General features: G+C 36.1%; 1 pseudogene across 1 annotated transcript in view; it reads left to right on the top strand.

Annotated features, from left to right (window-relative positions):
* The window catches only part of LOC146759190 (uncharacterized), a 27,166-nt pseudogene extending 13,216 nt beyond the window's left edge, over positions 1–13,950 (top strand). Inside the window, exons 13-24 of the transcript XR_014932184.1 lie at positions 244–511; positions 1,007–1,068; positions 1,268–1,387; positions 2,607–2,795; positions 7,760–7,876; positions 8,274–8,334; positions 8,574–8,699; positions 8,963–9,102; positions 10,299–10,719; positions 11,995–12,114; positions 13,056–13,136; positions 13,865–13,950. The product of XR_014932184.1 is annotated as an uncharacterized LOC146759190 (transcript). The remainder of the gene's footprint in view (positions 1–243; positions 512–1,006; positions 1,069–1,267; positions 1,388–2,606; positions 2,796–7,759; positions 7,877–8,273; positions 8,335–8,573; positions 8,700–8,962; positions 9,103–10,298; positions 10,720–11,994; positions 12,115–13,055; positions 13,137–13,864) is intronic.

Genomic DNA, 13,950 nt, shown 5'->3' with positions numbered 1-13,950 from the left:
TAAGTAGTGACCAAACATCAAATACTATAAAATATATTAGCTGTTACTAGAATGCCACTTATCTTCCCCCCATACGAATCACTGTCATGTTGTATGTGAATTTGTGAGGTGGGTTTTGAAGCTGAAATTAAAAACTTCTTGTATGGCTGTCTTCATAGTGGCTATCCAGACTATCTGTAGAAATAACAGCTATTATGTAGTCAGCTATTCACCAGTTTTAACTGATTATAAATTACGTTTCAGGGTGGAGAACATAGCATAGTGCCTGACACCTGTGTTGATCCTGAGGGCATTCTTGATTCTGTGCATTATGATGTCATGGATATTAAAGAGCAAGCTGAGGCAGCACATAGTTCCATTGTATCCCTGGAGGACCCGAAGGAAGATATTGGCTGGTTTGAAAAGCAGCTGGAGAAAACTAACTTTGAACTGATGGAGACCAAAGAAGAGCTAACAGAAAAAAACACCAAACTACTTAAAACTGAAGAAGAGCTGATGCAGAAGAACAAAGGTGAGTTATGCGATGTGAAAGGTAGAAGACAGAAATAGTTCATTAATCTAAAAGAGAAATAACCAGTTTGAGTAGGAATTAGAGGAGATGTTCTACCTTTGGAACCATAGCCGGTAGATAAGTGATAGTTTGTTCCTTGTGTATATTCAGGTTCAGCAATTCCACGGTTTTTGGTTATTTCTTTTCTTTTTTTCCCCCTTTCCTTTAAACTGCAACTAGCAGCTTTACGCTTTCGTAAGTATGGGGTTAAATGTCTATATCTTGATTTTTACTTTTATATTGTAATCTCTACTCTTCTTTATGTCTTGTTGATGCAATGCTTTCGTTCCAAGAAATATAGAAAACTTTTGAATCACTCCCAATAAGTGAAGACCACATACAAATTAATTAATCTGTTCAAAAGCTACCTAAACGTTAGAATATCTGGAAAAATTGATTACTTAATAAACTATCTATTGGCTACTTATGTAATACAACCTTTTCTGTGTGTTACAGACTTTGAAATGCAGATGATTAAATTGGATGAGTCTGTTGAGCAACTTAAAGAAGCAACTGAGGTAACTTTATCAAGAAGATGTTGTGTAAAATTGTTTTAATACCAACTTGTGGTAGCTTAAAATGCTATTCCAGTAGGCTCCATTAATAGATTTCTTACCAAGCTTAGCTTAACTGAATTTGCCTTTAATGCATTGTGTAATTCAGCTACTTAACACTACATTAGAAACGACTGAATTTTTTTTATTTTTTATTTCCAAGAAAATGAATGCACAAAATGAAAGGATTCGAGAGCTAATGGACATCGTGGTGCAGAAAGATGACATTATTACAGAGCTACAAGACTTAAAATCTCATTTAGAAGAAAAAGTAAAAGATTATGTGAGTTTTACACACCTCCGTATCCTTATACAAAAAAAGGAAAACACTAATTCTATGCTTGTAATCAACACATTTTTGGAAAACTGATTTTCTGTATGTAGCTGGTACTCGCTTGAAATTGTAAACAATTCAAATTTATCTGAAGGTAGTTGTTGTTAACACAAACAACAAAAATATCAGTGTGTTCCACTAACTCCTGCCTCACACTCCTACATCAGAGGAAGAGCAACAGTAAAAGTATGTTGAGTAGAGTTGGAAGTACGAGTATGAACGGTCAGGATATCTCCACGTTCTATGCAGTCCATAAAACTTTATCCTGACTAATGTACCGCGAGCTACTGAATATGTGAAGACTAGCTTGATTAAGTATGTGTGCATACCACTTCTGGTGGTTTTTGTTCATTTTTTGATGTTTGGTAGCCTGAAGTAGCTCTGAAAACATTTATAGTTAATTCTGTCACTCAGATCTCTAACCTTGTAAGCTTAGCAACTTGACCCTTCTTAGTCTTTGACTGTCTGCATCACTGCAACTTAGTATTTCCATGGTATTAAAGCTGACTGTGATGAGTAGTCATGTCCTCACCTATTACTTCTTCCAAGAACAAGGCTCCAACTCTATCTGTGAGATTGTGTGGCCTGAACACTTCTGAGGCTTTTCTTTTCATAAGTTACTAAAGATGAATAATCAGTCCTTGGCAGTGCCAGCATGGCTTAACAATCGTCATCTTGTAAGTAAGGAAGCTTCACTTGTGGTCAAGGACACAATCTAAAATATGCGTGACAGAGCTGACTAAGCTTTAAGGTTGGATTATATCTGTCACGATGAAAGTGATTTTAGCAGCTTAGCAGAAGTGTGATGTGATGAACTTGTATGAGAGCTGACCATTTGCTCTTTGACCATGTTTGTAATTTTGTTGACTTCTTGGAAACAGGAAATTCTTTGATAAACTGGTAAACTCTTGATTGTGTGCAAGTCTTTTACTTTGTAACCTGCTAGGCTCTTGCTTTCCCTTGTATACTCTACCGAGTATTGCACTTGTCATTATCTGAAGGTGTACTTGTTCTGTCTGCTATTGAGATTTGTAACTGATGTCTATAGAGTCACCGGGTAAATATTTTAGCTGTATGGTTTTGTGTAAATATTTGCCTACAGAAGATTACTGAGACTTAAGTGCTCCTTTTGTTAAGCTTCAATGTAACTGATCTTATATCAATACAGGAAAAGACTACCTACCATTTAACTACCATTAAAGCAGAACCGGCAGAAGAGAACACTAATAAAGGAACTGAAAGCAGCCAATTTTCAGTGCTTTCAGTTAAAGCACTGAAACAAGAGAAAACTGAGTTGGAAGTGGGAAGAAAGCGCAGTACTGATGAAGATAAGCCTACTGTGGAAGAGCCACCTCCAAAGAAAGGTACAGTTTCTTCCATCGTTGAACAGGGTGTCTTCCAAAACAATAAATTGCTTCCTATTCCGGATAGGAAGCAAAAGGCTGTGAAGCGCGTACCTTATGGTATAAGGAGAAAAGCCACTGTGTTAAACTGTAAATAGAAGTAACTGTTATGTAAATATCCCTTTTTCAGAAGGTCCTATGCTGTTCATTTTTGAATGCTTAAGAATAAAAGATTTTTGCACTATTTTTTTCCTTTTTGCTGCTTTTTCCTCATCTGTTGATGCACTTGCAGATTTGGTAATAGTTTTAAAGCAGTTTCTTTAGGATTGTTTCAACTGCTGTTGCTGATCTTCTGAGTAGCATCAGCTGCTCAAGTGCTTTTTTTTGTTTGTTTGTTTTGTTTTTCCTGAAGCAACTATCAAAATTGTTGACGACCTGCCAATTGCTCGCTCATGGGCAATATTTGAGCAAAATGGTTTGGATAAGCTCTGATGCATTTAACTTCACTTCTGGGCACAGCTGAGCATCAGTGTTCCTAGAATTACGAAAGGCATATACAATATAGAAGGGAAAATCTAAAACTTAGCTGTATTCCCTTCCTTTCTTGTATTCCTCTTGCAAAATATGTGCAAGGGAGAAAGTCAAGGCCTTCTTTGGATGAGATGCTGTTCTTGGATGATTTGTCCCTGCTGCCTTTATTTGGCATAAATATTGAATCCTAATGTGACCACTGAATGGCATCACATATACGCATCTTACCAGAGACTGAGGGAGGGATGTGGACTCCTCCATACTCCAAATAGTAGTGGGTTTGTTCTAATCATATGAACAAAGCTCTCATTTAAAAATTAATGACAGCAATGCTCCACATAGGAATTAAAATGGGTAGCTGATAGTCACAATGTCAGCATGAAGTTTTCTGTTAAGAAGTACTGAGTATTCAATCATGTTAAAATTTTCTTCTATTTGTGAGTATTAATAGCGTCCAATTTCAAAAACCGCTTAATATATATTCTTTAGCTATGTTAAATATACACAGTAGAACAATGAGCACAGGTATGTTGTGCTGGTTCTTTTGTAGAATTAGTTATATAAGTAGCACGAGCAAAAGTGTTTTAGGAGATGCTAGGTTATCTCAGCTTCAAGTTCAGGGTATTTACACCATTCTCTGAGCTTTTAGGTCTTGTTTCCTATGCTCTGTAATAATGCTTTTTCCCTACTTCCTGTGTAAGGAGCTTCTAGACTGAACATTACACATCTTCTCCCTAGTCTTATTTATCTTGCTTTAGTGCTTGCTTGTTGTTTTCAGCATAAAGTGTTTAGATTACTTATAAATCATATTCCCCTCACTAGTGTTGCTGGGAGCAGCAATCAAAACCCAAACCTGGTTTGGGGTGGAATATGCCACTGCTGTTTCTTCAGTATGACTTTTAAATCAGTTGAGGGCTGTATATAAAACTCCTTAGATGAGTTAAGAGGCTGTTTCCATGCAGTACATGTGAATCTGTATGTAATGCAGGCTGAACGTGGGCGCTATAAAATTCTGCATTTCTGTAGTTGTAGTAATAAAAGGACTGTACAAGAATCACCATGGAATATATTGTTGTGGTGACACAATCCCTAGTAAGTCTTGACTTATATTTATTTTTTCTAATACTTAAAGTATGCATATTATGGAATGGACATAACTGGATTCTAAAGCAGTGATGAAATACAGCAGAAGTTGCTTTTGATAGAAAGAAAATGCATGTGATTTTAGCTAATTGCTCACCAGTTAAAGAAAAAAACAGCCCCAAGCTAATGGAATATTTATGGAAACTTGAATCTGCAAATTTGTACAACTTTATGAGTGAACTTTATATGCAAAAGAGTAAGTGTGGACAGAAGTAGGAATCCTCATATTTTGTTTAGAGATCAACTGAATAAGAGAGACAGATATCAACACTTAAGTGATCAACTTGTCCAGAGTTTTATCTTTCTTTTGAAAGTAAGAGGACTGTGAGTTGGAATGAAATTTCTTAGAGAACTGTTTATCTACCATTTAGATGTTGATGGAGTGATTCCTGGCTGCCTTATAGGGATTGCTGAAGCACGGAAGATAGAAAGAATATAGCTGTGAATTATCTATCTCATTCCCATGTTTCTTAAATCTAATAAGATTTTCTACTGGTGTGGAGTGGAAGGTTTGAGTAGTGCCATGGTAAAAGTGTTCTTCCAGACTGAAAACCTTTTGCTGTTAATTCTGTATAGAAATCTGAGGCACCTGATTACGTGTTCAGAGGACTTTAATTCCTTCACTAGTATCAAATACTATGTGATGAGAGGGCATGGCTTGCATATTACGACAGTGTTTCACTTAGAAGTTGCTACTTGGTGTTGTGAACTGCTATGTAATAATGATTTTAATCAATCTGAGCTACATTCCTTTTCCCTTTTTTTTTTTTTTTGTTTGTTTTACAGTAGTTGTAAATGAGAGAAAGAAAAAGAACACTGTAGAGCAAAAGAAAATTGAACACATGAAACAAAAGTGCTCCGCGTACCGAAAGGAAGTACTAGCACTGAGGGAAAGAACTGAAATCTTGGAACATCATTTAACTGTGCTTGAAGAACAATGCAGAAGAGAAAAAAATAAAAAAGAAGATTTCAGTAAGCAGGTAACAAGCCTGCGTATTCAGCTTTCTTTTTCTGAAGAAACAGCTGATGTCCTCCGTGAACAAATTCTGCAGGGTCAAGCTGACTATCGGGAAATTGCTTCTGAACTGGATGAACAGAAATCTATAAATATGACACTTGAAAACAAAAATGCCCAACTAACTAACAACATAGAAGTTGCCAAAGAATATATAATTGATAAAGCATCACAAGTAAAAGAAATGTGGACCAAATTAGATGAATTATACAAATGTCACTTAGAGTTTCACGCCATCGGTACTGACTTTGTCAGTGTAAAGGATTCCTCAGACTGTGAAAAAGATGAGCCAGGGACATCTCAAATTAGTTCTGCATGCATTCAGTCACAGACTTCTTCCATCTCAGATCTTGTGCAGGACCTCTCCTTTAACTATAGTCTTGAAACGATTTGGGAAGTATGCAGAAGTATTGTTGATGTTTCCTCACAAAAACGTCAGCACATCAAAGCACTGCTTCAAGACAATGAAAACCTAAAGGCGGGACTGAATAATGCTGAAAATAATAATCGTCAACTTGTAATGAAGCTATGTGAGATTACAACTCACACTAGTCAGGAAGATGATCTTGTGAATCAGTTACATGAGCAAATAGAAAAGAAAACTCAGGCGTTTGAAGAAAAGACTGCAGAAGATCAGAGAGTGATTGCACAATTTCAGGAGGAAGTTGCCAAATGTGAGGTAAAAATAAGAGAGCTTGAATATCGCCTGGAGGCTTCCAAGACAATGGAAGACAATGTGTCAAAACTCAATGAATTACTTAAAGAAAAAGAATCTATTATTGTTAATCTGGAGACAGTTACAGCAACTCTGCAGGAGAAGTCTGCAAATGCAGACAAAATGTTTGAAGAGTTAAGTAGCAAAGAAGCAAATCTGATTCAAGAAGTTATGCAGCTGAAAAACAGCTTGGAGCAGATGAAACATTCTCTTCGGGAAAAGGAAAAGAGTGAAATGGAGAAAGTGCAACGTATAGAATCGTAAGTAACCACTGAGTTAACTTAGAGCCCTTTGAGAATGAACTAGAGTTTAAAATAGTTAATGGGAACATCTCTTCGACTTAATGCATCTGCATGCTTATCAATGGCCAAACTACTACTTTAGGATGCTTTGGTATGCTACTTGAGTTCCAAGGGAAAACAGGAGTGTGCAAGGAAATGAAGAATAATATGGGGATTTCTGGTGGTTTTGTTGTACATCCCTCAGAATAGCATCTGAATAATTTATTGCTTCAGCATCTGATTATGAGAAGCAAGCTGAAATTCAGAAGTAATTGTTTAAATCTTGTCACTGTTCTAGATAGATTTAAGAGTCTATTTACAAATAGAAACCAACAGGCAGGGCATGGATTAAGCTGTAATTGCTGTTTCCATGAGACGTGTAACAGTAATGTTCTTTGTCTCTTTATTTTTAACATAAGGCTAGAAAATATTCTTTCTGAGAGTTCTGCCCTTGTACTGAATTTGAAAAAAGATTTGCAGAGGAAAGAAGAAGAGTATGCAGATCTAAAAGACAAACATTCTGATGCCGAGAAACAAATTCAGCAAGTACAAAGCGAGGTTTGTAGTCAACTGAGCTATTTTTTTCTGTAAGATTATGCTTGGCTTTCTGCTGTTAAAACTTGTCAAACTTTAACTATGAAGCTGGAAATTTCACACTAGTGTGGCTAGCAGCAAATCTTAGGTAAAGTTGCCATTGAAGCTCTAGAGGGGACCACAAGTTAAAACATGGTTTCACATAGATAATGAACAGAGGAAAGTAAAGTTGGTTGGTAGTCTGGAATAAGGTTTGTGAAGAGAATAGCTAATCTGCCTCTGGAGGGGACTTGTTATTATCTCTACGTTACTGGTGACTTGCCATTGGTATCCGTGGTAACTCCAAAGCCTAAAACCTAAGTCTTGTGAAAAAACACTGATAACTGGGAAGAAGAATGCTATTTACTTGAAGAGAAATAGACTAATTTCCAGAGGCTCTTTAATATAAGCATGTATATTTTTTTTCTTCAATTTCAGCTTCAGTGATGTTAATAGTTAAAATTTAATTATTAAACAAGAAGATATCTTAAAACCCATTTTGCAGGAACTTAGTCTGAAAGTTTATTGGGTGTGCTTGGGGTGGAAAATTGAAGCTTAAAAATGAATTCATGTCTTCCTTGGTAACCTTGCACTTGCTGTCGTTTTCCTACTCAGCACTTGTTTGTGAATTCCTCTTTATTTAACAAAGAAGTATTTGGCCAGGTTGGATTACAGAAGTCTTTTAATTAACCGTGAGCTGTGCTTACATTACAGGTGTCCACGATGCGTTCTGTGGAGGAATCCCTCAGGAACAAGATGGAAGAACTTGAAAGGATTAATAACCAGTTTAAGGATGAGCTGGATTATAAAGACTATACTATCCAACAACTTAAACAGGTATTTTTCTTGCTCTTAATTTTTATTAAATGAATGATGCAGGTTTTCCAAGCAACAGGAAAAAGGTCAAAAAAAAAAAAAAATTGGAGCAAAATGAAAGTGGCCAACTGAAATTAGTGGTAGACCATGAAAGATATTCAAATAATTAGTCACTACAGAGCACTGGCAGATTGTTTTCAATACAATAATCTGCATAGTAAATACATATATAATACATGCATATAACCTGATCTTGTTGAGTGACATCATGATATGTTAATTGAAATGTCTTACCATAAATTCTTTTTATCAGCTTGAGTCCTTATTTATGCTTTATGAAAAGCTTATTAATTCTAGGCTGTCTTAAAGATTCTGCTTGTTTTTACTGTGTATGCTTTTCTTTCAACATGAAATATAGGAGCTGGTGGAAACTGAGAGGATGGAAGATATCTCCAAAGACTATGACCAACTATGTGACGGTCAGCCATTATTTGTGTGTGTGTGTGTGTGTGGAATATCCGTGTAAATGTTGTCACATTGCTAATGACTTTGAGTCTTCTGTGTTTCGATTTTGAAACATATCTGCATGTATTTGTATGTAAATATTTCAATGGAGATGCTCTATTTCTTTTAAAAGAGCTTTTGGTCATGGGAGAATCTTGATTTGAGAATAATGGGAGCTAGTAGGGAGTTCATCTGTAAATTTTCAAACCTTCAGATCTGTGTGCAAGGGATAGAACAATTGAAGTTATGCGGATGACATTAGAAGAACAAGAGGAAATGCAGTTTGAACAAGATGAAATGCTTCAAGCTCAGTTAGAAGAGAACCAAAAATTAGCTTCAGGTAATCTTTCCAGGGAAAGGGAGCAGGGATGCAAAAGGGGTTTAGACGTACTGTGAAAGCCACTTCCATTTTCATGTGACTGTTACTTAGGCATTAACGTTCCATAGTAAACAACAAATCTCTTGTAGTTAAAGGCTTCTGTTATTTCTTTATGTCTGTAGCAGATAAAACCGAAGCGGCTTTAGTAAAAAGTCATTGGTGTGGTATTTCAAATATATATTTGAAATGATATGCTATCTAACCTCATTTTGTGTATTGAGTAGAACTGATTGCATGGAAACACAAATACAGTGAGCTGGAATACCAGAGCAATAGTGACTGGCAGCAAAAGAACAATGAAAGTGATGAGGCAAATTTGAATGAAAACAGTACAGAATTAATAAAGCTGCAAAAAGAGCTGGAGGTAACTTAACTTCAAAGTTGTAACTTGATAAAGTAAACTGTTATATTGATTACAGAAACTTCCTGTAAAAGCTGCAGTGCAACATGCAATAGGGACCGGGTGCAGCTTTTTTGTGGTACGTTAAGAATGGCATCACTGATGCCCCCATAGTATAGGAAGTTTAGCCTTCCCTACATTATGCTGCCATGAGCAGTGCTTCTTTTGCTGGCCTCTGAACAGTTAGTTGTCTTATCCCATCTGATGTTATTTTTTGTTGTTGTTGTTTGTTTGTTTTTTTAAATAAAAGTAATGGGCTGGCAGTGGGAGTTTTCTAAGTGAGTATACAATAGGTTACATCCACTCTGTTAGTGGAATGGTTCTGAGCTTCTTTCCTCCTTCACCTTGAGTAAGCTTATTCATGATATTTTTTTTAATGCACAGAGCCAATTCACTTTTTCAAGAAGAGGGGAAAGTTGAACATTCATTGCTTCATTCTATACCACGTCAATGTGCTATAAGCAGAGTATACTTATACAATTGTTGTTTGCAAGAAAGGAATACTAACTCAAAGCAAATTGTAACTTACGGTGTATTTGTCAAAACTGTTTTCTGTTAGTTGCTTGTGCAACTAATACAAGCTATCAAAATCATCATCTAACTTTATCACCAGGAAGCCTTTTTTGTTGGGCTGCGGGTCTACTAATTTTCCTTGGTTAAAAGACTTTTATTTTTTCCAAGCAGTTTCTCAGGTGCTCTGTCCTATATATGAGAATGTCTGCCAGTAGGTTTGATAGGAAAGGAGACTACTCCTACAGTGTAAACTATGTTGCTTTTCTTTGTCTTTCAACCCTAAAGGAGCTGCAAGTTTTTCTGCAACTGCTGCAAGGCAGCGTAAAGTGTTAGAAGTTTTTAAGTTAAAAGAGTTTTTCTTATACTGACTTTTGGTGTAAGTTCTGTAAAGCTTGTGTGAACATTTATAAAGAAAAAGAGATGTTTTATGGAGGCTCTGCAGTCTGAATAAGAAATACTGGAAATGATTATTTTTTAATGGAAAAGAACTAATGATTATCCAATACCTGCCTTTGGGAATATTCTGTAGTAAAAACTGCTAATGTTTCTGTTATCTTGCAGAAACAAGTCTATTTAATGATGACCTGGCTTTTAAGACTTTTATTCCTTAATGACTCACTATTTCATTTTTGGTTTCTTTGAAACAGGAAAGTGAGACTAAGTATCAAACTGATAGAAAAAAGTGGCTGGAGGAGAAAGAAGAGCTCCTAAATCAGATAAAAGAAGCTGAGAATCTTCGCAACAAAGAAATGAAACAATTTGCTGAGGACCGACAACATATATCATAGATCATACATTTACTAAGACTGTAAAACGGTGCTAACTACCGAAGTGTTAGAACAGTTCAGTGTGTAGTAGGTGATGTTCACTGTTCATCTGTTCTTCTTTTAGGAAAGACTTGTTGCCCAGCTGGAGGAAAAGGACCGTAATCTTCAAAAGTGGCGTGAGGAGAGAGATCTGTTAGTAGAAGCTTTGGAAAAACAGCTCAAAACTTTGGCTTCTAATGTCATACAAAAAGAGACAGAAATAGCAGAACTGAGACAATCTGCCTTAAAGGATTCAAGCAAGGTCAGCTCTCCTTTCCTCCTACCTGATTAGCTACCCATAAATTCTGTAAGACTCCTGTACCTGATCTTTGTATTCTGGGTGTGGTTCTGTTCTTGAACACTGTCGTATTGACATCATGTGCAACTAACCAAAAAAAGCACCAGCTTTTATTTTTGTTCTTCAGAAACAGAATTTCTGTTAATTACTAAAATTTCAATTTTTTCAGTAGTTCAGATAAGCAGATGTCAGTTTGATGCTTATGATCCTACAATCATACTGGACATCTGTAGCTTTTTCTGATAATTCACAGCATTTCCGGATCCCAAGCTAGGTTCAATACTCAGACAGTAGTTCTGTCTCAGGTTTCTTACTTTCTTTGCTTTCTCTGAGGTAGTATCTACAATGGCTTGAAAAGACAGAAGGGGACGTGGAGAGAGATTAAGGGAAGCATCAAAAAGCAGAGGGGGGATGATCTCTGGAAGTTGCATTTCTTATTTCAACATCCAGCTTTTAATCAGGATAGCCAATCTAAGCCGTAGCATAGAATTTCAGAAGCTAAACAGAAGACTAAATGAGTTGTGCTCTTTTGAGAATGTTTGGATTCACTTTCTCTGAGAAGAAAGATGTTCTCATAGCAAAACTTCCCCTACAACTGCCGACTTTCTCACAGTACCGAGGATTTGGGAACAAATAAAAGCTCGGGTTATTATATCTTAAGGGAAATGAAGGCTGAAGCACATAAGTAAAATAGAAGAATCAAAATATATTGTATTACAACTTACTACATATTCAGTGATGAGTACTTGTTGGTTCTTTTTGTCTTCCACTCAAACATGAGCTCTCATCTTCTCAAAAATATTTTATTTACTAGAACACCATCTCTCTGTGTACATTATGGAACTTTTCCATGCAGATTTCCATGTATTCGTATGTGGATGCTGAAGATTAGGCAGAGGTTTAGCCTTTGGTTCTAACATAGCAGCTGTGAGCGTGCAGAGTATGGGGGGAATGGATGACAAAACGACCAGCGTTACAGATTTTGTCCCTAAATAATGTCTCGCTTTCTCTCTTTTGGAGGCAGAATACTGCCTGAGACTGTTAGTGAGACCCAGTAGGGTGTATCTGAAGATCACACAATGAATAGATGTTACTACCTTCCCACACTTGTGCTGTGTTTCAGCTTACGTGTTCATGTGGCGTCTGAGCTTGAGGTTTTACACTGTAACTTTAGAAAACTTGAGATATTTTGGAGGTCTAATGCATAGCCTAATCTTTACTCCTTTTAAATATTTACAGCCTAGGAAACAACAAAGCAAAACTAAAACTGGAGAAAGTATTCCATTAAGATGCAAAGCTGAAGACAATTATTTGTCACGTCCATGTACTAGGAGCCTTACTTCATTAAATGAATCTGAGGTTAGTATGAAACTTCAGATCTGAAAATGTTGTGATTGTATTGCTTTTGATAAGGAATGAGTAGGAAAAGATCTCATGTTCTCTAAACAATTCCCAAGTTTTAATTTATTTATCCCTTTCAAGGTGATCAGATCACCTGTTTTTATAGCCTTTGATAGGAATAAAAGCTGTTGAAACAATTGTGTGATGAATTTTTGTCAGGTGCTGTTGAAAACTCTCCTCATGTTAATGCTTATGAAGTGGCACATGATTAGATAAGTTACTTGGAAAAAATCCATGGAGCCACTGAAACGGGCACAGCAAACTGAACTTATTTTCTTCCTCTGCGGGATTTCTGGATATTGTTTTGTTAGCAGATGATGTTAATCATTCCTATATAAGTTTTTAATTGCTAACTTTCATAAAATAGCAGTTACATATATTTTAAAAACAAAGTATTTATTAACCAACTTAATTCTTGGAAATACAGTGGGTGCTGATACTCCATTCAGATTCTTAGCAGAGCCTGATAAAGTGGCTCTGACTACTTTTTGTCTTTCTACAATTAAAAAAAGCATTAAAAACAAGCATTAAAAAATGCTATTTCTACCTCAGTAAAGTAGTTGAAGAATTTAATTAATGAACTGCTTTAATGAACAAAACTAATAGCCAAGCTCAGTGATAATGGTTTAAGAGAAGGGAATTTCTCTTAACTCCATTGTGTATTTTCTTTGAAACCTGTAGACATAAATCAGCTTTTTAGACATCAAGAGATGTCTAATACTGATATCTTAATGTCCTGTTTTTATAATTGAATGCTTATTTATTATTTGATTTACAGTGGAATAGTTACCACTAGCAAATACTTCCCTACTATTAGCAAAGGTGTTTAAAGTGTTCACTTTTGTGACATCAATTGTTCTTTCCAAAAGAATCATGGCTGAAACTTGACATTTTCCCAGGATTTTGTGAAAAGGGAGAACACGAAAAATACAAAATCTGTCATGGCTTTTAATTCACCCTCTGCAAGTGACGAGAAAATGGTTGGTTTTTGTTCTAGTTTTGAAGCTAGCTTGGGACTTCCTGTAATTGTGTGGTCACACGAAAGAAGCAGTGTCTTATCCTTATGTGTATACCTGAATGGGAATCTTACATGCTTATGAGCTCTTCCTATTAAATTCCATAAGCTAACCAAAGGGCAAGTCAGTCTGTCCCCAGAGCGTGTAATGGCTGTACTGTGTAATGATTTGGAGGGAAGGATATTGCACACTGAATAGTTGGGAAGAGAAGCTTTAGTGTATTATCGTGTGCTTTTGTAAGTGAAGCCCTTGTATTAAACTAAGGTTCATATCATTAATATGCATGGCAGTTATTAAAAACAGATGTTCACATGTGATAGCAGTATCCTTGGCATGGTCAGAGTATGAGTAGTAGATTTTTCCCATCTGTTGTCTTCTGTTTTGTATGTTTGTTTATTTTATGTAATTAGAACAGCTTATGTAAGAAACAACTCCACAGCTTGGGAGCTACTTTTAAAGAAACTACTGCCTTATTAAGAAACTGTAAGAAACGTATGCCTTGAAATAGCTGAGATTTTGACAACTCCCTAAAGGGTATAAAATTGTCTACATTACTTGCCGTTGTGGTATCATCAGCATAATGAACAGAGGTGTCAGTAGTAAAGCTCAAAATGTCAACTTAAAATAACGTTGAACTAAAATGAAGTTTAAACAATGCTCTTGTTTCACATGTTCACATCTCTGTTGAACAGAAATCCGGAAAAGACTACTTCCTGAGAAAGCGAGTACATGCTTCAAGACTGACTAAAAAGAAGGATGAAACACTGCAAAAAGTTGG

Source organism: Coturnix japonica, chromosome 10 (genome assembly GCF_054131305.1).
Source record: "Coturnix japonica strain WE chromosome 10, WE-NBRP24, whole genome shotgun sequence".
NCBI classification, from domain to species: domain Eukaryota; kingdom Metazoa; phylum Chordata; class Aves; order Galliformes; family Phasianidae; genus Coturnix; species Coturnix japonica.
This window is presented reverse-complemented; position numbering and strand designations above follow the sequence as displayed.